Genomic DNA, 26,150 nt, shown 5'->3' with positions numbered 1-26,150 from the left:
ACTGTTTATTCCTTTCTATGCCTCCACAGAAGACAGAAAGTCAAAACATCATATTGGGATTGCACTAGATAGCCCAGCTAAAACTCCCCTGCTCTGCCCAACCTAAACCTCTCCCAGCTCTTCTCCTATTTTTTTTTTTATGTCCCCTCCTCTTTATGGACATTCCAAACCATCTGTTGTTTCCCAGCCCCAAACCTGAAATGGGATCTGTTCTGCAAAAAACAATTTCCATTTCAGAATCTCCAGCCTAACTGGGTCCCAAAACCTTTTAGGCTCACCCTTATAAGCAGCACAACCAAGCTGAGGGATGAAAACACAAAAAAAGCTTTACACTTACCTTTTCTGATGCATGAACATATTTCAGAATCCCAGAATAAGCAAAGAGGATGGGTTGGAAGATTTATCCATCTCCCCAGGTGGTAATTTGAAGCCCATGGAGTGGAGTCCTGGAAAAAAAAAAAAATCAAACAGTAAAAATATAGATTTAGTAATGTCTCTTTTTGATCACAACTTTCAATGAAGACAAATTGTTTTGCATGTCATGATTATTTTTGGAGGTCACACTGCAGAAGGAGCCTCAAGAGTTCTCTCCTCATGGTTGAGACAGAAAGCTGACAGGTTTAGTTTTGAAAACAAAAAAAACCACAAAGCCAAGGCTGTAACTTGGTTGAAAAATCCAGAAGAAGTTCCAGCACAGATGCTCATGACCTGGATGAGAATAAAAAGTCCTTTGGAAAACCCTAAGGACCAGCATTCCAGCCAGGGTAGCTGGGTACAGCTCAGATAATTTGTGACAACACATCTACTCATCATTTTGATGCACAACCTAATTCTCATTCAAGCCAGTGGCAATATTCTGCTGGAGGATGCTGAATTGGAGAACTTTGACCCAGAAGAAGAGTGAAAAGCCAGAATCCTTCTCCAAGAACTATGGGGAGACTGGAACCACGTTTCAGCTCTGCCAGAGTTTTCCCACGTGACGTCCTGCCAATTTTTAATTTTGTCTGACCAAGAGGCTGAAACATATTTTTAAAACCTAATGAACTTTATAAGTCAGTGCCTCTGTGGCATAATTCCCATTAAAAAGGAAAATTAAAAAAAACAACCAAGACTGCCTGGGAATGTTTTTAATGCAAGAATTTTTAAATGGTCTTTTTCCCTCTTTTGTGGCAAAGGGAGAGTAGGTATAAAACTTTCCTCATCCATAATGTGTGACCATAATCCATAATATTGACCTTCAATTAATCTGCTTCATACTGTATTTCTCTGATAAGAGTTTTTAATGTGAAAAGAAATCTCTGTGTATCATAGGAGACATCATAACACTGCTGAGGATAAAGAAGAGGTGGAAACCTGCCCTGCAAAGGTTTCCTGCATCTCCTAAATCCATGATAGGGTCAATCTTCAGCTTTGTATTTGTGGCTGGAGCATTTTAAACAGATAGCCCAGCTCAGCTGACAGCTACAAAGGATTCCATAGTACTGCAGCATCTTCAATCTTGGAATGTTTAGAGTCCCAATCATCACACACTTTGAAGCAAGGACTTTTTCCCTGTATTTCCATTTTCTTTAGTGCCCATGAAGGCATCTGAAAATTCCCAGGCAGATTCCACTCCGTAACTAAGCCATGGCAGAGGATTTAGGAGTCAGGACATGATCTTGGCATTACATGGACATTCCAGGAGGGAATGCACATGGCTAGAGGATTGGCCTCTCAAGACTTGTTCAAAAAGAGCTGCCTTTCTCCTTAACTCAACATTTATTCATACTTTTATTCCTATCTGCAATTTTTTTTTTAGCATTTACAGGCTCCACTCATATCTGAGGCTCTGATGCCTTTGGACAACCACACAGAATTAGGAACTGAATTTAGAGCTACAACTTTCCAGAGAGAAAGCCAGAGAGACCCTAAAGTCTTTTCAGGTCAGTGTCTGCAGAGCACACAACCATTTCCCAAAGGCCAGCAAGAACATTGTCATTTGCTTCAGCAGGCACAAGATCAAAATCCAGCCATGACCATGGATGCACTGCACAAAAATGTTCTACCCAATAGAAATATTTGCACTCTCTAAGGGGAGTCAGGAATGAGAAAGTTACAGAAGAGTTCATAAACAACCAGCCCCAACAAAAAAGAGCTCAGCTTCAAATTCCCAGCTCATCTGTTTCTCTCATTACAGCCAACAGATACAGAACAGACTGGCTTGTCAGGAGCTGAAAGGGTTAATGCAAGGCTGGAAGTTATTTACAGTTAATAGCAGTGGAAAAATTGCAGAGCAGCTTGGTCCAGCATCTAATCACAAAAATAGTTTCTTGTAAAGAGACTTGAGGGCAGAGACTCTGCAAGTTCTTCAAGTATTTTATGCTTTTTCTTCAAGAAATGCCAGTAAACCCAATATTCTGGGATAAAGTTTTCCATAGCTTTCTGGTGACCCTGACAAAAAGGAAGTCAATAACTGGCAATTATAAGGAGAGAGGAAAAAAAAAAAAAAAAAATGTTGGCCCAACCTGTCCTCATTTCATCAACTGTGGTATTTCCAGTTTTTTGACTAGCATATTTAGTCAGAAATAATTAGGGGTTATTTTAAGCATGCAAAGATGCCTAAGAGAGAGTAGTGTGCTGTTAGATTAACTTCATTGGTTTGAAATCCTGATGGCCATCTTCAAAACCAAATGTCAAGAAATTATACAGAGCTACCCATAAGCTAAGTCTCTTGGCTTTGATAGACAAGAAAACCTCTCAAAATTCAAGCCAGCAGTTGCAGTAAAAGTTTTGTTTAACCATCAATGCTACTTTTAAGTATTTGAGAAGTTCTTACCTTTGTTAAGAAAAAAAAAAAAGGTAGTTTCACCTTCACTGGAAGACAATCTTAAAAAACCATGTGACTTTAAGAACCCTGGTTTAGAATCACATTCTGCAGTGCCTAAAGCTTCAGCTGCAGCATTAGTATAAAAGGATCTGAGTATGCTCAGCAGAATCAATTCAGAGCATGCTGTTATTTCAGTGCATATTAGACCCAGCATTAAATCAAATCTTTTAAAGTACTTGTGTATCTATTTCCTATTGAAATCACATCTTTGAAGGTATTTATGTGTGCATTTCCCATTGAAATCAAGGCTTGAGGCTTTTATCTTTTGCAGCAGATCAGAGTATGACTCAAGAGGAAAAGCCTAACTCAAAAAGTTTCTGAAGTGATGTTATCCAGCAGCCAATACCACTCTCTGAGCTCCCTGATCTTTATTTCTGTCAGATTAAAATACTCAGAGCTTGAACCAGAGGGCAGCAATTTTAGCAAAGGGCAAAATCATCCCTCACCTGTGCTGTGAGCTGTGGAGCTACCAGACTTTGACAGCTCCAAAACATCCAAGTAATTAACAAATTTCTGCCCTCCCCCTTCTGATAGTTTTCATTTCCCTTGTTATCAAATAGCTTGGAGGAAGTTAGTTTATGAAAGAGAACTAGGCTAGACCCTTCTCTGGAAAATTCCCACTGGTCTGACTTCAAGGCTAATAAAAATGCTTTATTTTTGCTTCTGCTGATCCTCCTAACTGGTCAGCAACCCCCAGGGCACAGTTAGTGCAACAAATTCAGCTTGGAGTGCCTGGTGTCTCATGCACAGCTCTAGCTAGGAATGAGTTTCCTGTTGCAAAAGAATGATCTTGTCAAAAAATGCTGCCTATTTTTTTATTTATTTTAAATTTCTCACCTGTTCTTGTCCATGTTTAGAGAGACCTCACAATGATGATGCTTATTTTTCCACTCTACAATTTTTTGCCAAGTGCTCAAAATAAGAATTCCATGGTACATAGAAAAGAATAGACAGCTGGTTCCCCACCACCATTTCTTACCTCTGCCTGCATTCAAAGCATCACCTCTCAATTTTTTCCTGCATGGTTCAGAAGGGAGTGCAAATGTGACTATAATCTACCTATTCCAGATGGATTTATTATACCAAAAAAATGCTTTAAAAAGCAGCAAAAGCAGACTGAAGTCCAAAAGAGTCACAATAAATATGATTTAATGTATTTGGGCTTTTATCACCTTTGGCTATTTTTCAAGAATCAGAAGAATATGGATTTAATATCTGCCATTAGAACTGAGGGCTGATGTAGATGCTGAAGCACCAGCAGAGTCCTGTTACATCCTTATAAAGCAGCATTCCCTGGAATGAGGAAAAGAACAGAATAAAGGCAGAGTTCTCTGTGCTGAAACCATCAGCTCCTACACCACAGGCAGCCTTTCTAACTTCCCTCTGACTCCAGGTGTGGTAGGTGAGTTCACTGAGTTCAGTGAGAGTGTTTCCACTAACTTCACAGGGGTTTGGAACACAGTGTAATTAAGGATGGCAGAATGGCAGGAAAAACAAAAGTACTATTTAAAGCCAAGGAAAGAATCCACTGTGGTGCAATACATCTGAAAAAAAATTCAAGCCCATGCTTCTGAAACAGGCTAAAATAAATTTTGCTCTTACCTGTACTCTTACCTAGAATGGTTTTCCTATTTCTCAAAATTCTAATACAGTCTACTAAAACTCTAGAAACGTGGGAACAAGAAGCAAAAACAGTCTTTCTTCTTTCAGGATTCTCAAAATAATCCTGGTCTGACTGAAGATTTATATTGATTTCTCTGAAACCAGAATTTCAACCCCTGAGAAGAAACTGCAACCCCTACTTACAAGAAAAAAAAAAATCTGTCAAAAAAATTGGCACAAAAACATAACTAAACAAAGTACACAAGGGATTTCAAATGAGATTAGAAGCATTGTTTTGACCCTGTGGCTTTCAGAAGGGTGTGAGAAAAACACAGCAAAGAGCACAAGAGGCCTTTGCAAACTGGGCAGCCCAGACAGTTTAAAGGGATTGGAAAAGAAAGTTAAACGGAAATGGAGTGAAAGGAAAATACAACTCCATCTAGGGTGAGAGGAATAAAGGCCAATAATCATTGGGATTCAGTTGTGTTTCTGTGGTAGGTGCTCTGAAATCCATGCTGGAGGAGCAGACAGAAAGGTCACAGAAGTCAGAATTATTAGATGAGAAAGGAAACAGGGAACAATGGGCTCGGAGAAGTCATGACAGCAGAAGGATTGGTGGTCTTCACTGGGAAAGAATGGGTGGCCTTTACTGATGGGCTCCTTCTGCAGAGAGGAATGACTGTGTGCAGTATCTGCACAGAGCAGAAGGGCACTGCTGACAGGCTTGCTGAGTTATTCCCTGTGGATAAGCTAAGCATTCTTCCCTGATTTTGATTTTAAGCAAGTCTAACTGTAACATCTCACACATCCCAGCCCAAGAAACACACACATACATGGTTTTTAACATAAATCTCCTCAGCCCCAGGTGGACTATACGTGTCTTTCAGCTGGGCAGAAGGCAAGGAACAAGATCCACTCCTCTAAACACGTGAGCAAAGTCACAGTGTAGTGACCCTGAGCAGCAGAATTTCACAAATGACATTTAGATGTCTTCTGCCAGTTTTTCTGCAGCTCTGGTCACTGCTCCTTGACTCTGTTTCCCTTCAAACACCCCCTTCTCTACTTCTTTTACTAAAGTTCCCAGTTCTTTAGAGCAATGGGCTTGCATTTCACTAAAAAAGACCTTAATGAACATTAATTGATGTTTCCAAAATTACAAGTTATTAAAGATTCGTGGTTTGTGACTGATCACTAAACACACACTCTGTTATACTCAGGAATATTAAAGCAACAGAGGTGAGTAAAGAAGAGAGAATAAGTGTGAATTTTTTGTTGTTTTTGTCTGTACTAATTGAATTATTCATATGAAGGAACTCCTCCAGGAGCAATGAGCAGAATCTGTGCCTGTTTTCACAAGGGCAACTGAGGCAGGCAGGCAAAAAAATGCTGAAATACTTGCCAGGAAATTCAGAGGTGCCATTGCCATGAATGCCCCACTGCAAATGACATCAAGGGGGTGGAATCAGGTAATACTTTTTTAATCCAGGTTTAGCAAATGAGAGACCAGGTCACAGGTGGGAAAACGAGCTACATTCAATTTCTGTTCAGAACAAAGCTGCTCATTGCAGCGGTGAAAAAAAAAAAGCACACGAGGACTGGGAGGTTTCTGTCAGAGGGCACAGCTTGCAGGACAAGCTGTGGGAATCTGTGGGTGTGTAGCATGCTGAGGTCTGAACTTGGGAACTGTGAATGCAATCTCAACATCCAAGAGCAGCAATGTGCAGAAGGAGCCAGCACCACAGACCACCTCCTCTCCAAAAATCCCACAGCAGCCCAATCCATCTGCAAGCCACGAGATCCCAGCCTGGCTTGAGTGCAGACATGTGAGCATCTGTCCCATTATTCACATGGACCTTTCCAATACCTCCTGCAGCTCTGAATACATCATTAGTGATATGACAAGTGCTTTCTTTACTTCCCAGCACCTCCCTCTTTTTTTTTTTTTTTTTTTTTTTTTTTTTTTTTTTTTTTTTTTTTTGGGTCAGGAAATGCCAGCCTGTGTGAGTATCTCATAGAAAATGAATGGGAAATTTGCAAATTCCTGTAAACACCCACAAACTTTCTCATGATCTCTTGCCACTCCTTCAATGGATGGTCCTTTGCAGCTCCAAGAAGCCTGGGCTGCTGAACACAGCAATCATATTGTGCCAGTCTGTGAAATGTGGGGTTGTTTCACGAGGCAAATGCCCACACCACCTGGAGCTGGGCAAGCACACAATCACTGTAGTCTAACTGAGTAATTTTGCCTTTTTGTATTATTTTTTTTGTTCTTTAAAGCAACCAACACCACACAAGTACAGGTTTGCTGAGAATTAGCTTTCTCAGAGTAATGCTTGTAAAAGCACAGGCTGATCCAGTCCTTGACAGGACCCTGCTGGAGGTTTTCTGGAGTGCTGAGCTTACATTTCTTAGCATCAAGGCTCCAGAATTCCTAAAAATAACATCTCCTAGCCCTCTCAACCTTGGCACCAAGTGAGCCTAAACTGTATCACTGTGGAAAAGCTCTGATAGGGTTTCACTGACTCCAACATCAACCCCACAGCTCCCAGCTCAGCCAAGTGGCCATTTGAGAAAGACACCACATCTTGACCGGAATACAGAACAGATGAAAACACAGTGGGAAAAATCTAGCAGTGGATTTGGTTTGCAAGTCCCCAGAAGTGTCTAAAGGTTACTGGAAAAGAGCATCTGACAGGTTGTTCTGTTCAAGGGAACCAGGTAGAACCCACTGAAATCCCTGCTGGGATCCATGAGCTCCCACAAAGCCTCAGCCAGATGACCCCGAGATGCCCTGACAGACTCATCAGCAATTCAGCAGCAGCCAGAGCAAGGAGGAAATCAGGGCCTTATTAGAGACCAGCCAAAGCAAAACAAGCCAAAGACTTGGTTGCCACTGCCAAAAATCTGCTTTCACAGGCCAGGAATCCTGGTCATGCAGCTGCCTCACTTGCCCCTCATTTGCCCACATCCGCTGAGTTCACAAATGAACCTATTAGAAGGCATGAATTTCTATTTTATTTGCCAGGGGCAAAGATGGTAACAAAAGGAGGCTGTGAGTGGATGAATATGCCAATGCTCCTTTTGGTTTCACTGGCATGCCATTATATTGCAAAAATAGAACTAGATTTTTTAAAATAAACAGAGCATAATATGGTGGTTTCTGTGTAAACAAAGGGTTGTACATGTGGTGGTATGATACAAAATTTCATGATCAAGAAATTTCTCATTCAGCTTGTCCAATCAGCCAGAACAAACTTGCAGTCAGTAGACTTTAATTATAATTGCATCTAATTGATTCTTTTTCCTTCTTTTTTTAAATCTGTGGTATTGTGGTATTATATGCTGCATCAACAGCAGCTCTTGACACAAGAATGCACATTATGGACTCTGAAACAGAAAGAACCTTATGAGCAACCATCTCATACCCACTACACTGGTCACTTGCTGATTATCTTCCTTCAGAAATGTTCAGAGAAATCAGCAAGCCTAGCTGTGAGTTTGGAGCCCCTGTCCCCACAGGAGACATGCAGGGAAGCTGAGCCCCAGAGCCTACAAGGGGAGCTGAGTCAGGAGTTCTGAACTTGCTCCTGAAATTGAGAGTCCAGCAGTGCTGGCCACAATACCTCGATAATTCCCCTGGGAAAACCATCAGCAGAAAGAGAGGCACCTTCAGGTTTATAGGAAAGGTAACTGGGGATTTTCAAAAATGGAATACAGAAAATGAGGGCTCCAGTCATCAGTTCACATCCTTTTTGTCTAGCAATCTCTGCATGGCTTATTCAAGGCACTACAAAGTCCCTGTGACAATTCAAAGTTGCTCCAGATTGCTTGACTCAGCCCTGTTCTTCCCTTGGCTAATGTGTGCAGCAATGGATAAACAAATTAGGATCCTAAACCACCTTTTCAAAGGATTTTGGCATAACATTGCATTAAAACAATGGAATATAAATTCTTAATTCATTTAGTCATTTTTGAAAATAAACAGAGGATCATGCTAAAAATGCACTTATGTTCTTGTCAAATATTTAAGGCTTGCTATCTGCATATGCTGTGTCAGTCTCTTGACCTCTGCTTGCATGAAGATGACAGTCAGAATTCACACACCCTGCTGGTGTTTCTGTCTGGCCTTGCTAACTGGCCCCTAACCAGTTAATGCTGCCTTTTTTTAGGGGAGTTCTCTAAAAGCCCATGAAAAACAATAGACATTGAGAATCAGATTTTGGCTCCATCAAACAGCACTATGTAAAAAAAAAACCAAAAACAACAATCCAAACCAAAGATGTCAGTGACTCAACAGCTCTCAGTAACCACTGCAAAATAAACATTAGGCAGTAATTGCTATGTAGGGGTTGAGCATCTGCTAAGAAGAACCATATTTTCATTGAGCTATGATTCTAACAGAGGGATTTCTCCCCAGCAGGAATATGGCTGAGGGGCAATACTCCAAAAGTGGAGTGTGCTCATATACAACAATCCCCCTTCACACACCAAACACACTCTGCTCCATCAGAGAAATCACAGAAGGATTTTGTTTTGAAAGAGGATGTTTGACAAGAAAAGATGGCATTTGAAGTCAGCAGCTTTCTGGTTGCTTGTGTGGCATCATGTCCAAAGCAAAATGTTTCTGAGGGTACCTTTAAACGTGGGGTTTGACCCACAGCAGGGAGAGGGTGCCCAGTGCCAAACCAACACTGAAAAAGCACGTGCCAAATCCCCCTCTCAGCAGGAATTATTAGCCAGGATGAATCCATAAAATGCTCACCCAGCTAGCTCCCTGTGCAGGGAGCTGGTGTGGTCTGGTGAGGTGTCCCTGCCACATGCTGCACTGGGATCCTTTGGAATAAACCCAACCTAAACCGTGCCACACTGATAGTGAGACCCTGCTTTGAACCAAACATTCCTGGGAAAGCACACTCTGCTTGGGAGCTCAAACTGCTAAAAGAAAGCTCCTTTTGATGGCAAAGCTGTGGCAAGCTGGAGGAGTGTTTGCTCCCTGCCATGATCTTGGATAACAGAGGCAGTTCTCTAGACAGAGCTGAGCTTTGGGAATGGGCTATTCCTGTCAGAGCTGGATTCCTCACAGCAAGAATGCTTGCAATCTGTCCCAGGACAGCAGGGCTGTGTAAACAGCAGGCTGCACTGGGATCACACTGAGATTTCACAGCACACTCTCTCAGCAAGGCCAGCCCCCAAAGCCATGGCTCTATTTTTACCTGTTGTGGGACAGGAGGGTGGTTTGTGGGAAACACAGCTGGGGCAGAGGGGAGGCATTGTGCTGCACCCTGCATGGCAGGAGGAAGGGTGCAAGTCAAGGTTTATCAAACCATGAATTTTCCTGTTCTCACAAGGTGCTGTGCACAGGAACATGGCCCACTGGATATATCCAGGTGCTAAGGCAAGTCTGCAAAGCAAGTTTTCCATACCTGTTGGAGTGCCTGCAGCAGAGCAGGCTGACTTCCAGAAATGCTGAGAACTCTCAGATCCCACTGGAGCTGAAAGGCAGAGCCAAAATAGCCAGGCTGAACAAACAACTACTGAAACCCCTGTCTCTGCACAATTAGGCTCCTAAATGTCTTAGAAAAAATCTGCTTCATGCTGCCAAAATTTGAGCACTTGTTTTTGCAAACTTAATGACAGAATTGTAGCATTTACACAACTGGATAAACAACATCAACACTAAATTTCAAAATCAGTATCTTACAGGCTTCCAGTTTTCCAGTCTTCCCTATACTTTTAAATATATATATATGTAATTTAAAAGATTAAATTTTGCTTGCTAGCATAAACATCAATATTACATCAATACTGAGCACTTCTCTCCATCCATACCTCTGACTAAACAATACTTGCATACCTCACTTCCTTTTAGGAGTACAAATTATTTTCTGCAATTTCTATCTAGAACAAAGCCAGTTTTTTAATAACAATGGGTTTTGTTTTTTTTTTTACCCTGGCTATAAAATATCATTTGCAGGATATTCTAGAAAGAAAAATAGTTGTACTCAACAAGTACATGTGATAGAGAAGATAGGAGTTGATAGATGACAATTGCTGCAGCTTTTAATATCACTTTATCAGTCATGACACAAGTGATTTCTGATGTGGAGTGATCCTTGTAATTCCTCTCAGATGCTGATAAATCCAAGTGTCTGGAGAACTAAAAGTCCTCATCCAAAGTTCCTTAAGGAAACAGGCTTTAGAGAGTGAATCAATAAAAATTCCCACCCCAAGCTGCCTGTCAGTGGAGAAAACAAAGAAGAGAGACTCTGAAGAGCAGTTAAGCAGCCAATTTCACTAAAATGTCAAATGAAACATCCCCATTTCACCTGAGAGGAGCCAAAAACAAACCAGCCCTTCACCTCTCCAGTCTTTTAACCTTTACATAAACTGTGCTTGTTTTCCCCTGTGAACAATGGCCTTATTGTTTGGCTTAAAATACAGTACACGACCTGTGATGTCAGGAAATGAATGAATTGTTGTGTTGTCAACAGTTGCTTGTTTTCCACGCCTCCCTATATCTAGGAATTTCTTTCCATGCACTCCAGTTTTAAGGAAAGCACAACACTTGTGAGGAGGCTGCTGATGCCTCGAGTTGACAAGTTATAGTAGGGAAATTATATGACTTAAATTTTGAGTAATTCAGAGACTCCTAATCTCAGCCTGCTTTTCAAAAAAAAAAAAAAAATTCTCTCCAATGTAGGCATGTAACATTAATTTTCAAGAGTTTACATTGCCCAGAAACTCTGATTTCAGACACACAGCAGGGACTTTAGAAAATCTGGCTACTTATTAAAATGCCAGAATTGAAGCAGAGCTCTTCTGAACATCTGGCCAGACTGTGGGTATGTGACTCAAGATGACTGCATGAGAAAATACAGGGTAGGTAAGAGAGCAACAAAAGATTAGGAGGAAAAATTCAGACACTCATTCAGTATTAGACATGAAGTCCTTCTTCAAACACTCATTGCTTACTACAAGTTCATTTAAAATTGGAAAATGTCCAAAACTGTTATGGCAAAAATGAAGATAAAGCAGAATTTTTACATAGAGCAGAGAAAATATCCAAAGCATCCATCTTCTCAAGGATAAAATACAACAACCTAATGATTAAGGAAGAAAAACTTACTAGAAGTTAGAGTTCAAAGAAGCTTTTAAAAAGAAATTCAAAACCAATATGAAACATCCCTTAAGGAATTGCACACCAGTTTCTAGACTAGAACACTTCAATCAGTCCAGGAAAGGATCTCACTTTTGTGAGACCCACTGGACATTGAATGGACATGTGAACATACATTTATGTAGAGGAAATATTTACACAGGTTGGACTTATTCTTACATGAAAGGACAGGTGTGGAAGCCTCACATATAAATGAACATTTACTGGACCAAAGCACTGTGTGACAAAGCTGATTACAGACTTCATTACCCATTTCAGCCAACAGCATCCTAGCCTGAGCCAGCTTTCATTTTATTACATATTGCCTTGAGAGAGTTTAAATTTAGGAGAAGGATCTTTTTTTGGCTGCTTTTGGTCAGCAGTCACCCTTCAGCCACTGCTTCCACGAGCTCCTGGGAAATGACCAAAAATATTAATCTGATTGCTCTTTTGTGGGAGATGCTTATGTATCACAGCAATGTGAAAGGGATACCACTTCAATGATATAATGCATATTTAAATCACAGGGTAAGGAATTATTACCCTCCAGCCCTGAGATTTCAAAATTCTATGTGAGTCCCTCAGGGGTAGCTCAAGAAGCATAAGGCACCCTCAAAATAAGACCTCCAGAAAAACTAGTGTGAATATATCTTAAATTTGGTAGAAATTGGAATAACCTAGAGAGAAAAGAAAGAATATCAAAGGAGAAGAGGAAGGTCTCTCCTGTGAGCTAACAAGAGTGACATTTCCATGTTTTTCATACAAAAAAGAGAAAGAAAAAAGAAGGGGGTGAAAAGGACTCGTTCCACATAATGCAGCAGCTCCTCAGTTAATGTAAACTGGCGCCAGTGCATTGAAGTCAATGGAGCTGCAGTGACACGTACCAGCTGAGGATGGGGCTCTGAATCTGTAGGCATTTGGCACAGTGCCAGCCTCTGTCTGCACACAGACCAGTATTGTGTGTGTAAACACAGTCTGACTCCCTAAAAATCATAATTTTTAAAAAACGCTTTCTAGTGCTGGTGAATTTGTCATGTAAGACAAATTTCTGGCTCCCTGTCTTCGCTCTTCCCTCCGAGCAGCAGGTCCTGGCAGCCCTGCATGGGCTCTGGTTTTGCTCACCAAGTTCCACCAAGCTAAAGGATGGCTCACTCAAAACACAGATCAGAACAGAGCCCAGAAGGACAGCTGCTTTCTCTGCCCTGAGAAATAGAATATTAAAATTTCATGCTAAGGCTGTTGTATGAGGGTTAAGTGGTGTTAGGAAGCAAAGGGAGGTGGTTAAGCTGCATCCCAATAAAAACCATCAGGAGTTCCAGATTCCCCTCTCCACCTCAAATCATTATTATATCTTCACACCACACACTAATACTTTATTGTTGTCCTAGCCCAAAGTCTCTCCTTCCCCACAGCAAATAAGAAAAAAGTTTGGCCATATCTTGCCAGCTTCTTTCACCTGCTTTGGGAAGAGACAGGGTCCAAATCAATCTAATCCCTTAAACAGATTGACACTGTGGGTTTCCACATTTTCTTCTGGTGTGTAACATTAAGTATCTCACCTACCTGCAGTTCAGGATAGGTTTTTGCTCCTCACCACTAATTCTTAACCAAATGTGTTCAAATAGAACACCTTGTGGGTATTCCAGAGATATCAGTCCAAGGGGCTGACTACCCTTAATGCATCCATTTCACCATTTTCAAAGGGAACACTACAATAAAAGAAAACAAATTTTTAATAGCCAATTATTCTATTTATTTGCATGACCATATAAAACAAAGGAAGAAAGAGCACACTTTTTTTTTCTTAGAAGTTCACAACAGGTACTCATTTGAGGCAGATAGAAATGTCTGAAAACAAAACTTCTTGGCAGCAGCAAGACCAGAGAAAGAATCCCAGTTGGACTTGGCTTTCAATTCCTTTTATCAACATACTGTGAAAGCATCTGAGATTTCCATGAGGGTATACAAACCTAAACAAGATCAATAAATCTATTTCTATATTGGCTGTCCAATTCTCCTACTCTCTTAAATGAAGTCATTAGGACTTGTATTCAAAACTGAGCCTTTAAGTCAGATGTGTGTTAGTTGTCCCAAGATTTGCTTTTTAAGGCATAATACTTGGAGGGAAGAACAAGTTTTTAATCCTTATAAACGTGCCAGATTTAATAAACACATCTGCAACAGACTGCTAACACAACCACTTAAAATATTTGGGTAGAATCTATGCCCACTCAAATATACTCTGTCATTTATCCAATAAAATGTAATTACAAAAATCAACAAATTCACCTGATTTATGAAATATTTACATCTCATTTTAGGACCAAAACCAAATATAATTAATAACTATAAAAACAAGGGCTAGGAAACCACCACAGTTTTGTCATACTTTCATTTGTTGACAGTGGTTTTGGTTAATTGAAACATGTGTCCTGTGAAGAGGAAGGGGGATTGGTTTTGGGTCTGATATTTTTATTTGTTTGTTTGTTTGGGGTTTTTTGAGATCATAGACAGTGATGGGAGAAAAAGTTAACAATGACCAACAAGAGATTTCACCAGGAATGCAAACCAACCAAAACTGAAACCTGTTTTGATTGGAAATGGAGAAAAGGAAGTGGGTGCTCAGAGCCAGATCTAAATTAGGTTTAGCCAGTGGTTTGGGGTTGGGTTTCATGGCCAGATCAGGGCTGGGGTTCTCATACAGACCTGGCGATGAGGAAACCCTAAATTTGGGCCATGTAACGTGAAATCTCGTAACCTGCTGTCTTGAGATTCTGGTCCCCAAGACAGGAAATCTTTTTATAGTTAGGGCTGATTGACTGACACCAATGTGTCTTTTGGAATGGATTCTTCAAATTTTTCTTCCTCAGTCACTGTTTTCCATGATCTCAGAATCATACAGGTTTGAAGAGACCTTTAAGATCAAGTTCTACTATTAACCCAGCACTACCACTGTAATGTGATGCATAGGAAGAACTTTGTACAAAAATCTGATATTTGCAACAGATATTCAAAAAGTTTTAATTGAACTTTAACCGTTTTGGCAAAAGAATTACCTTTGGCTTTCACTAATATCCAACAGAATTCGAGATCCTCAGGAACACAAGGAATGCAAGTGACATAGCACAGACCCTGAATTTCAGGAAAGCAGATGATGTCAATTGTAGGGAACTAGTGGGTGGCATCCTGTGGGCTCTGAAAGATTGAAGCTGTCTCCAGGGTTATGTTCTTCTCAGCACAAGAAAGCTCCACCCCTGTGCTCTGCATATCAGCAGAGCAGCTTGGCTAAACTGGGAAATCCTGACAGAGTTCCAGTGCAAAAAGCCACAGACAGACCATGGAGGCAAGGAGAGGCTACAAAGGATGAACACAGAAACATTGCTCAGGAACAAAAGGATGCTTTTAGCAAAGTCAAAGAGTCCAAGCTGCCATATTAAAAACTGCAAGAACTTCTAGAATCACTTCAATAGCAGAAGGAAGAAAAGGAAGCGGCTCCGCTGTCGAAAGTGGAATTCTACAACAGCACACCCAGGTAAGGTTGTGCTGAGGTGCACAATGCTTTCTATGCCTCAGGTTTCACCAGCAAGGTCTATCCAACCTCTTCACTCTCAAACAAGGCTCAAGGGAAGAAGTTCTGAGCAGCCAAAGCAAAGTCAGGGATCTCTAAGGAAATGGTGACCCCACGCTACCAGAAGGGATGGAGGCAGAGTGCAGAGTGGCATGGCAGGGACACTGTTATCACTGATGGAAAGTTATGGAGACAAAGGGAGGCCCTCAATGACTGAAAAAAGGCAAATATTGGACCTGTTTTCAGAAAGAGTAACTAATGGAGATGACCTCAAACCCTTGATGCAGTAGGCCCTTTCCTGGAACACTTTAGAGGATTCCCCAGGGCAGCTCTGCTTCCCAGCTCCTTATTGTCCGTGCTACAGAAGTCTCTTGACTGCACTGATCCATAATAGTGGCAAAATTCAATTTAAAAAGGGGACAAAATGTGCCACCAAGACCAGGACTGTGAGAGAAGACAATCTGTTCCCAGATCAGATGATCCAAGTCTGTCCTGCTTCCACTGGCTGTTAATTCAGTGTTCAGAGGCCACAGCATCTGTGTAGTCCCACAATCTACACTATGGAATTATTTCTATAAATGGAAGCAGTTATGCTGGCAATTGTTGTCTTTGGGTCAAACTAAGATGTGAAAAGATGTGCTTAGAGCAAAATTCACCCTTTTACTAAAAAATAAACACTGTCTTTGAAATAGATCCAGCTCTTTTCTTTTCTCCCCTGTATATGTACATGCATAAATACATTTATGTATACATTTATTTCAGATATATATATATATATATATATACATACACACTCCCCTCTCCATGTAAGGTCTTGGTAAATACAAACTGGATTTGACTCGGAAGGGAAAGAAACAATTTGATTTTAATAGGCCAAGCACACATATCAGACAAAATGAAAGACAAAAAAAAAAAAAATCCCAAACTAAGACCATGTAAGGTATGTATCAACCAGCTCTGAAAAAGGTTCCCACTGGAATTATTCCAGACTAAAACAATGAGTCATCCCCAAAGGAATCCTGTCCTCACATGAAATATATAAATCATTGTCCATTTTGGAAGGATTACGCCAATAGCACATATCATTAAAATGTTATTTCTTTTAATAGTGCTAAGACAAAATCCAGCATTTGGTATTTTGCTCCATAGATCCTGATTTGCAGTGTTACCAGGAGTCTCACCAGAGTCCCCCAGGGACAGAGTCACAAGGACATTTAGTTCTTGCACAGTCAATGTATGTTCCCAAATGCCTCAGTAAATCTGGGCAATTGCAGGATCCCAGATTTCAAAAGTTCCCTCCCCTTCTTTTTTTTTTTTTTTTTTTTTTTTTTTTTTTTTTTTTTGTGGTAGAATAGAGAAGAACAGAACATCCTGATGCCATGCCCAAAAATCTCAGTGCTTAACTTGCAACATCAGCAGCTTCATGACTTCTCAAATTAAGATACTGTCTTTGTTTTATAGTCCTGGTAGAAAAATTACTGAACTTCTGCTATCTGCTAGGGAGGACAAAAAGGGATGTGCTACCTAAGGGAAAAATAAGCCTGAAAACATTAATGGAAAGCATAAGATTAATGGCATAAAAGTGTGGGTAGATAGAACAAATTCATTATATGACGTTCCAAAAGAACAGGGTTTACTTTCAATCCAGTGTTTCCTATTAGAAATGCAGAATGACAAACACAATTTTCAGTGCATGATTTTGAAGAAAATCATGTGACACTGAAATGTCACACAGATAAATCAATTGCTACTCCTACACATAATTTGTTCTCCATAACCCCCAAATGCTCCACACCAAGAGCCACTGAACTACACATTGCAGAAATATATGCCCCCACTAAAACTGCCTCATAGCTCCAGCTGGAACAACTGGTCCCCAACTTCCACAGCAAGAGAAATAAAGCTGGGGTTCTCCATTTTCAAAAGGAAACTCACTCATCTGCATAGTTAATGAAGACATCTTTAGCATTTCTTTTCTCTGGGGCTTTTCTCTCTGGAAGCATTTCCATCTGGTCTCAGCCAGGAGTTCCCAATGCAGCTTCACAAAGCAGCACAATTTTATTTTGCACCCTGTAGAGAACCAGTCAGAGCCATGGTCATACCACTCCTCAGGCATCTGGGGCATGAAGAAGGAACCTGGAGAGCACCAACACCACTGCTTAGTCACTGCTGCTTCATCCTGGCCCCCTCTGGACCAGTCACCAGAGGAGTCTTGAGCTTTTTTTATGAATTAATATACATGAACAATTAAAATAATAATTTTATTAAAATAATAATAAAAAAAGTTTATATGGGATTTCTTTTTTTTTTTAAAGTTACCTAAGCAAACATTATAAACATGAAATGATAGAACAGATAATTTTTTTTTTTTCCCAGGCCTATCAATTTTGGCTTATTGTCCCAAACCAAGCTGTAATTCCATGGTACACTCAGGAAAATGAAATGAATCATAGGACTCTGAGGAGGAAGAAGCTTAGTAATGAGCTTTGCAGTTAAATCAACCAGTTCCCAAAAATAATTCATCTTTACAATATATATATAATTTTTTTGTGATTTACTTACACAGACTGCTGCTACTGCTTCCCTTGGAAGAACATACCACAACAGCTTTCACCACCAGGAACCTTTTCCTGACATCCAGCCCAAATATGCCTTTTTCTCAGTTTTACCCCATTAGTTCTAATTAAAACTCAGCTGTATCAGGTGAAATCTGCTCAGCCTGGAGCCTTTGCATTCAGTCATTACTCATGGGCAGCTTGCTGTGCATCACTTCACACTCACACAAGAGCTGACAACCATCTGAGCACAGCAAAGGCCAGGAAAAGATCAGGGTTGCTCCAGCTTTCATCAAGGAACCACATTTTAGACTTCTGTTAAAGGCTTGAATGCAAGCTGTACTGGTAGCACAGTATTTTATAAAGCAAGAAATTTGAATTTCCTGTGGGGAACAATAAATATTGCCTTCTTGCCTAATTTTAATATAAATTCCTTGATTAAGTATTCATAGTAAACCATAATAATAGTTTTGAAAAATTATCTGGACTCATGATATGTAGAAAAAGAAAAAGGCAGAGCACACTGATTTTTATCTTAACCATGAGCTATCCTTACACATCCATGGCTTTGAGGCCAGCCAGGTCTAATAATTTTTGAAATATTTCAGTATTTTTAGGCAATGACAAAGTTTGAAAGATAATGACCTGAGTTATTGTTCTGCTCTATTCCTATTGAGAGGAAATGCACTAAGAGCAAGGCTATGAGTTTAAAACATAGCTTTATATATACTATAGAAAATAAATATGGCATAGTTTGTCATAAAGTTGGGAATGAGTGACTCATGTGGCTACCAAGGGCTCCTATTTATGTTGTCTTTGCATCAAACCATAGTTTGCATAAACAATATTCAACTTTCCTTCTCTTCTTTTTAAAATTATTTTATTTTTGAGCCCTGCCTACCTCCTCCCATTCCCCCAGCAAGAAGCTGGCAAGGGATGTGGAGCATCTGGGTTGGAAATGACAGCTGGTGGGTGAGACAGAGTCAAGCCCTTTGCTGGCTTTTGCTTTGGTCTTCTGGGAATGAACCAAAAGGAGATTTCTTCACAATAATCACCCCATCTTTTGCCCTTGAATAAACTTCACAAGGGATCAAGAGCCAAGTCCTCTTTGGGCAAATCAGAAGGAGTTTTCATAGCCCATACACCAGAGTTGGTTGGAAAACAGGATCTCTGCCCCATGGGAAATTCCAGTGTTCCAAAACATGTTTTGTGCTCTGACTTGGAGCAAATAAAACTTTTTTTTCAATGTGAAGGTTTCCTCAGAAGAGTTGTCTCTAAAACATTAAATTCTAAATACAATGTTACTTAAAGCATGATATAGACATAGAATATTAAATGCAGTATGAGTATTAAATGTTATCAATACCATTTAGTATTAAATATTACAACTAAAAGGGGGGGAGGGAAGGAAAAATAATAAAAATAAGCAAAATTCCATGTCACAATAAGTAAAAATATGCCTCTTAAACAAGCCCAGGAAGTCTACAGTGTGAATGCAAGTGCTGTTTGCAATAAATGAGGACACCTTGGAATCTCTGTGTCACTTTTTTGCAAGTGCATAAAAAGCCATCATTGTCATCAAACCATTTTTGTTTTGTTTTGTTTTTTTTTTATTCTTACATGACATTTAATGAATACTTGGGCATGTATTCATCTAGGATTCCTTTCAGGAAACCCCTATGGCTGTAATGATCAGCACTGTTTGATCAGTGGCCCTCCAGCTCCAAATTGCTTCACCTGTAGCCCCAAACACTGGATAGGGCAATTTTTTTTTTTTTTTTCCTTTCAGTAAAAGCTATCTTATCAGGTTATTGATACTGCAGCTAAAAGGCAGCAATTATCTTTTGATTTATTGTTTGAATGGGAAGCACATCCCACGCCTGAGCCTGAGCCCCACACCTCAGTGCTTTGTTGGGAGAAGGACACAGACAATGAGCTCTCTATGTGTAATGCCAGCATGGTCAAACCCCTTGTGCAAGCACAGGGATATCAAAGGCAGGCAAGGAGCAGCTGGAACCTTGGAGACAGACTCCTTTTCACAGACATTTGACTAATCTGGTGATGTATCTGCAGCACTATGTGCACTGGGGCAAGGAACTTGCCTCTACAAGCAGCAACCTTCTGCCTGTCAGCAGGGTTTAGCTGAAGGGAAGCAGCCCCATGGGTTTGAGCAGCAGGGCTCCCACCAGCCCCAATTAGGTCATGAATACCTTGGGTATGAGGCTTTAATGCAGGAGAATAATGCTGGTGTGGGTGCAGGAGACTGATTTCATCTGCACTGACATCACGCCCTGACTGCCTCAAATGGGTTTGCAGGGGGGAAAGAAAGGAGAAAACCAGACCAAGGTGTCCTCAATCCATGGCAGCAGCACTAGCAGTGTGCTCATGATGCCCCACAGACAAGACAGCCACAGAAATTGGGTGAAAGCTGCAGCAAGGAGATAATTGGGGTGCTCATCAAAAGGAATCTCTGAGAATGGCTGGGAGTAAACAGCAAAGTGTGAGGTGCTGCCTTGGGCATGTGGACTCATGTTTGCAGGTTGGGATGTAAACAGGCAGCTCTGCAGGCTCTCAGCACTTACTGGGAGATTCCTACTGAACTCAATTAAACCTGCATCAAATCCCCAGTGGACACAAACATTTTTTTCCTGGCTGCACAAGCCCACTCTGTTGATCCCTGGGAGGAAAGAAGGGCTGCATTTTTAGGTGCTGCAGAGGGATGAGCTGCCACTTGGTGGTTCTTCTCCCTCCCTCCATGGCTGACTCCTATCACAGAATGCTGCAACCTGATCCTTTTCTCCCCCTTTCCTTATGACTCTCTTCCTTATTTATGCCAACACACAAGTCCTTATTGATCAGGATATTGTCCATGTTCCACCTCACAATTACTTTTTACATTCTCCATATCCCAAACTTCTTCTCCAAAGGAATTGCTTCACAGCCAGGGATTATTTACTGGCAGCCATGAGTATGTCAAACCCTCCAGATGTTTATTATTACCACTACTTTCCAGGGGTGTCAGCCAATAGCTCTGCTTGTAGCTCGCCCTTCACCAGGACATCAGATAACTGCAGCTTGTAGTCCTGGATTTAGAGCTGGTCACCCTTTGATCCAGAACTCACTCTGCTTTCTGCTAGGCTGTCAAATGGCTCGGCATTAGTCTGTGAAACTGGTCTCACCACTTTGTTGGTATTGAAATCCTTTATTTATCAGCCAAAGGGATATTACAGACTGCTAAATTAACTGATTCTGAATTTGGCCTTGTAAATTGCTGATAAATTTGTGGCAGGGTGTATTATTGGCAGATAGCACAAGGAATATTTTAAATGGCACAAGCTTAATCTGTCATTCAATGCTCAAGATAACCTTTGTGTTGGGAAAGGTGAACTTTCCAACAGGACAGAGGTAGACAGTGCTCTTTGGAAATTTCATTCTGCTTCTCCCAGCACATTTTCTCTCCCTCCTCAGTGAATAGTTTTCTGCTCTTCTTGGACCTCAACTTTTTCACTGGAATTAGTTCCAGAAACATACCCTTCAAATAACTAGAATAAATCAGCTGGGGCCCCCTGGGCTTCCAGATAAAACTCCATGCACACAAGTCCTATTAAAATCAAACTTGTCCTGAAATCCAAAGAGCAGAACAGAGTCTGTTCATCTTCCAAGCTACATCCCAAAGAGAGAAGGAGCTGAAGGAGGGAGGATGGAACTGAGAAAAGCAATTCCTTCAGCAGCAGCAGCAGCTGCCTGCTGCAGAGGATGTGTGCCAGGTACTGGGTGGAGATAAAGCAGGGGATGAATGGAGAGTCTCCTGGGGATTTCTACCAGCTGCCTGAGACTCAGAACTGAGCTAACCTGTGCCATGGGTGGGGCAGGGCATCAGGAAACCAAAACCACCTCCCAGCTGTTCCTTCCTTCCTCCACCCATGCTCGCAGCTGCGGAAGCCCAGCACGGAGGAGGGTTTTGGCAGGACAGCAGCAATGTGCCAATGGCAGAACATGTGTTTAGCTCACAGAATTTTTCTGTGGATGCAAGGATCAACATGCCTTGCTCCTTGCCCAAGTCCTCATAAAGGAGAAAGCTGGCTTGTATAAAGCAGGCTAGCAGAGGTAAGAAGCAAACAAGTGGCTCACTCGCAATATTTTTGTGGATGGAAGTCGGTTCTGTTTTGGTTTTGCTGTGGGAAAATTCCTGCTGCAATAATAACTTGCTTTTTTATGGATCCCTCATGCTTAACAAATTGACAGACTATTTATCTAAGCATCCCTTCTCCCAGCAAGGAAATGGAGCAGTCTCCTGGTTAAAACACAGTGTTCATTTTGGGGCAGTGCTCCAAAACTTCTGGTCAGTTTGGAACAGCGAGTGGATGGATTTCCAAAGGTGTCTGAACACACCAAAGTACCAGCTCAGGCTCTTACAGGCATCCAAAGTCAGGCAGAGTTCCTATTGATTTCCAGAAGAGTCCAGAGAGGATTAAAATTCCTGCTGAAGGCCAAGTAGCTAACTGCCCTGGAAGTTTAGCCTGAGAAAAAATTCCCTTGGGACAGGCAGCGATCATCACTGGGCTAGAACCTGACTTGGCACACCACTATCAACAATCTGCATCTTAAAACCTGTGCCAGAAAATCTTTTTTCCCCTCCCCAAGAGAATAAATTCTTTCAACTCACCAAATGGATACAATTTATTCAGCCCAAGTAGTCCCAAATTATATCAAATCATAAAAAGGATTAAAAGGACACGGAATTACTTTATTAGTATTCTTGCACAAGGTTCCTGTTCTCTGAAACTTCCACAACATTCTTTGATGCATCACTTTAAAGCTTTTAGACTTTTTAGGTGCTACCCAAAATGGTATGGCTGTAAAATTAATAGTTTCAACCCTCAATTTGCAAAACATGTTCATCTTTGCAATGTTCTGACAAAGTTTGCACTCAAGGTTAAATTCAGAAGTTGGTTCTGAGCTGAAAACTGTCCATGTTAGAGACCACAATTCATGTGGGACTGAAGTTCAGGTCTGTATTCAAACCAGTAAAAGGTGATTATTGGCAAAATGCTTTATCTATGGACCACCAGCCACTAAAATTTCTCCCTTCTCTTCCCCAAAACAGTCAAAGTCTGAAACTTCCTGGCTTGATTTCAAAACTATTTTACCTATAAACTCTGAAAATAGTTGCTGATTGGGGATATAAGGTTAAAAAACTGTCAGAGATGTAAGGAGTATTAAATCTCTGCTTCATAGATTTAATGAAGCTTACTGAAATGAATGTGCTAGTGCTCTTGACCTTGAAAGCCCCAAAAACTCAAGCCTCAAAATCTCTCTGTGAATACATGTTTAACATTTTCTTATTCCCCTTCTGTATTTTACCTCTTTAGATATAAAGCTGTTCCCTAAAACTGGGATTCTTTGGTTAAAATAGCACTTGCTAGGTTAAGGAAATTGATGTATAAGAACTACAGCATACTCAATAAAAGTAGAGAAGATTTTTTCTACTTTTTATTTTCTTCTTTTTTTTTTTTTTTTTTAAACAAGACGTAATAAAACTTCTAGTTATGAAGAAACTGGAATACATTTTTTCCCAATGCACATCTTGCTGGGAAGAATCACAAAGCAGAGTGCAGAGTAGCACAACATTCCAGCAGGAATTCTCTACAGACTCTCTCACAGGCTGGCCCATGCAGCTCTCATTGCCAAAGTGATGTCAAGCATGGGATAAGAAACCCAAAAAAGCTCTAATCTCTCCAAGTTTGAACATGAAACACTGCAACAGCTCTAAAATATTCACCATCAGGCACTTTCCCCAATGAAAAGCAGAGATGAACACTTCAGTTTCCAAAGAGAAAGAGGGAACAAATCACACCCTGCAAGTCTGTAATGGAAAGAGAATTGCAGTACATAGCTTTCCCCTCTCCTACACCAGTGACTAACAACAGACCCAGGACACCTCTCCCCTCCTGAGATGGGAGGGAAACATCTCAGGAACAGCCTCATGTTCATTAATTGGAGCAGGGGAAGGCTTCAGCCAAACCAAAATGAAACTAAGTAAAGTTTTCCAACAGCCAAAATCAAGTTCATGTGTTCCATCAGTAGAGAAGAAACACGGTGCTGGAGAATAAGAGACTGGGTTTTCCAGAGCTCTCTCCACAGGGAAGGGACCTGGGTCACAGGGAAGGCTGAAGAAAGCTGGTTTTCTGGCAAAAAAAAACACTAAAACCCTGAGGTGGATTGCTCTGCTGGGTTTCCCATGCTGTGTTAATGCTCAATTTGTGTGATTCTGTGATCCTAAAGTGCACAGCCCTGATTACACAGCCTGCCTGGGGAAAGGGAATCCTTTGTAAACCTGGAGTCCAAGTGCAGTTGGCTTCACAAGAACAGTAATTTGGTGGGCTTTTTGAGATGGAGACACACACAGGTAATGTAAAGTTCAGAAATGTTAACTTCATAAGCTGAACTCAGCCCCATCTCTACCAAAAAGGATATGCAATATGAGAATAATCAGCACATAATTATCTCTAGCAAAGAAACCTTAAAATAAATTGAATTCATGCAGTGATAATAACCATACTCATCCAGTAATAATGTCTGCATAATAAAAGAAATGAGAAAAAAAGAGAGAAGAGAGAAGGCACTGAGGCATCACAGATGCAAGATATGGATAAAAACTGTACCATGCTCAGCCAGGTATGGCATTTTCAAGGTTGCCTGCTAGATGGAAACCTATTCTACATATGCAGCTCTGCCACTTGGGAGTAATGTGATCATTTTTACTGAAGAGCAATAAAACTTGATGGCTTCCCCCACCCCTTTGTATCCTGCAGCCATCACTTCCTGCTAGTCCTTCAAATTCTCCAGTTCAGTGTAAAAAACACACTTCCACCTCAGAGCTAACAAATGCAGGCTGAGCCTCTCCATGAGCATTTCATCTGTAACACTCTGACATTCTCAAATGCCATTTCAAATAACCTTTAAGCTATACTTTATCTCTTTGCTTAGCAGTAAGGTGGGCACATGAAATCATCTGCAACACCTTGTGTTTTGCCAAGCAAAATCCAGCTCAGTTGTAGGATTATTAAGCAGCAGGGTGTCTCTCACCATGCCTAGCACCAGGGAGTGAGCCAGGAACCTTAAACCATGAATCACTGCAGCCTGAGTTAAATCCAAGTCCTGTTCTTGGGATTTTTATTAGACATTGCCTGCTTCACTGGCCTCTCCAAGAATTAGATGTGTCCTCTTTACAGTGAATTCAGCTTTGGGTTTTCAAGCTGCCTAAGGTAACTCTTTTCTCCTGGAGAGCATTTTTTATGAAAAAAGCTTTTATTCAATACCTCCACACAAGCAAAGTGAGTCACACTGATGAGAAATATTATCTGAGAAATAGCCCAGGCCAAATGGCTGATAAAATTCAGGTGTTCTGACAAAGATCTGGACAGCTCAGAGATGTCTGAATGACAACTGCCTTCTAAAATGCTGCAACTGATGGAGCTCTTCAGGTTTATCCTAGATTGATTCATTGTGCTCTGAAGCACAAGTGTGAGGCAGCTGGGGACACTCTTGGGTCACTGACACAGCTTCAGCTTTGTGCACTTGGCTTGATGCTGACTCTGACAACTGCCAGTTTTTATGTGTTTTTTCTTTTGCTATGCTATGCACACCCTCTGATGAGCTGCACGTATTCTTGCTGCAAATAAATATTGGATGCAGAGGAACTCTTTTGTAAGGAATAAGAGCAAAGCTCAGCATGCACAGATTTGATTTAAACAAGTTCCAGGGGTATCTATACTTTGTACTGGGAGCCTATTTTAAAATTGCATTAAATAAGAATTTTAATGGAAAAAAGACAGGGAAAGGGAGGTGGGACTGATAACTCTTCCCTCCCTATATTCTCTAACTTTGGCCATCATGGCAAGTTCTCTCCTTTTTGAGGCTGTTTTATATTGCCAGGCTGTCCCAGCAAACAATGGCACCAAAGTCCAATTTCTCCCTGTAGCACATCCTGGTTCTATTTTATGAACCAGTCATTTCCATGAATGCCACATTATCATGGCCAAGGATGGAAAGAAGAGCACCAGGTGTGAATGTACCCAGGTGACAAGAGGTGACAAGAGTGAGCAGGGCATTTTGGATTCCCTGGGTTTGGATATTTCTACTTTTTACCACCCAGAATCCTCAAAGTGAGCATGGCCCATGCTAACCCAATGCAGACTGACACGTGTGTAAGTGCTGTGAAAGTGTTTCAAGGTTTGTTTAGTTACACATTTTTCATTTATATATTTTCTTTTGGAACTAGAACTGCTTCAGCACAAAAAAAGAAGCAAGTGTACCTCTTGTCCTGCCAAATGTTTGGCAGAAACCTCGATTTCGTGCACTGTAGGAGCAGCAGGTGAGTTGATTCAGTTTCAGTGATTC

General features: G+C 40.9%; 1 long non-coding RNA gene across 1 annotated transcript in view; it reads right to left on the bottom strand.

The window, feature by feature from the left end:
• Positions 1 to 343: 343 nt before the first annotated feature.
• Positions 344 to 26,150, bottom strand: part of LOC130251921 (uncharacterized) — a 95,379-nt gene continuing 69,572 nt past the window's right edge. The window contains exon 3 of the long non-coding RNA XR_008840256.1: positions 344 to 446. This is a non-coding gene — a long non-coding RNA (uncharacterized LOC130251921). The remainder of the gene's footprint in view (positions 447 to 26,150) is intronic.

This window comes from Oenanthe melanoleuca, chromosome 3 (genome assembly GCF_029582105.1).
Source record: "Oenanthe melanoleuca isolate GR-GAL-2019-014 chromosome 3, OMel1.0, whole genome shotgun sequence".
Taxonomy (NCBI): domain Eukaryota; kingdom Metazoa; phylum Chordata; class Aves; order Passeriformes; family Muscicapidae; genus Oenanthe; species Oenanthe melanoleuca.
Note: the sequence above shows the minus strand (reverse complement) of the source record. Positions and strands in the feature narration are given on the sequence as shown.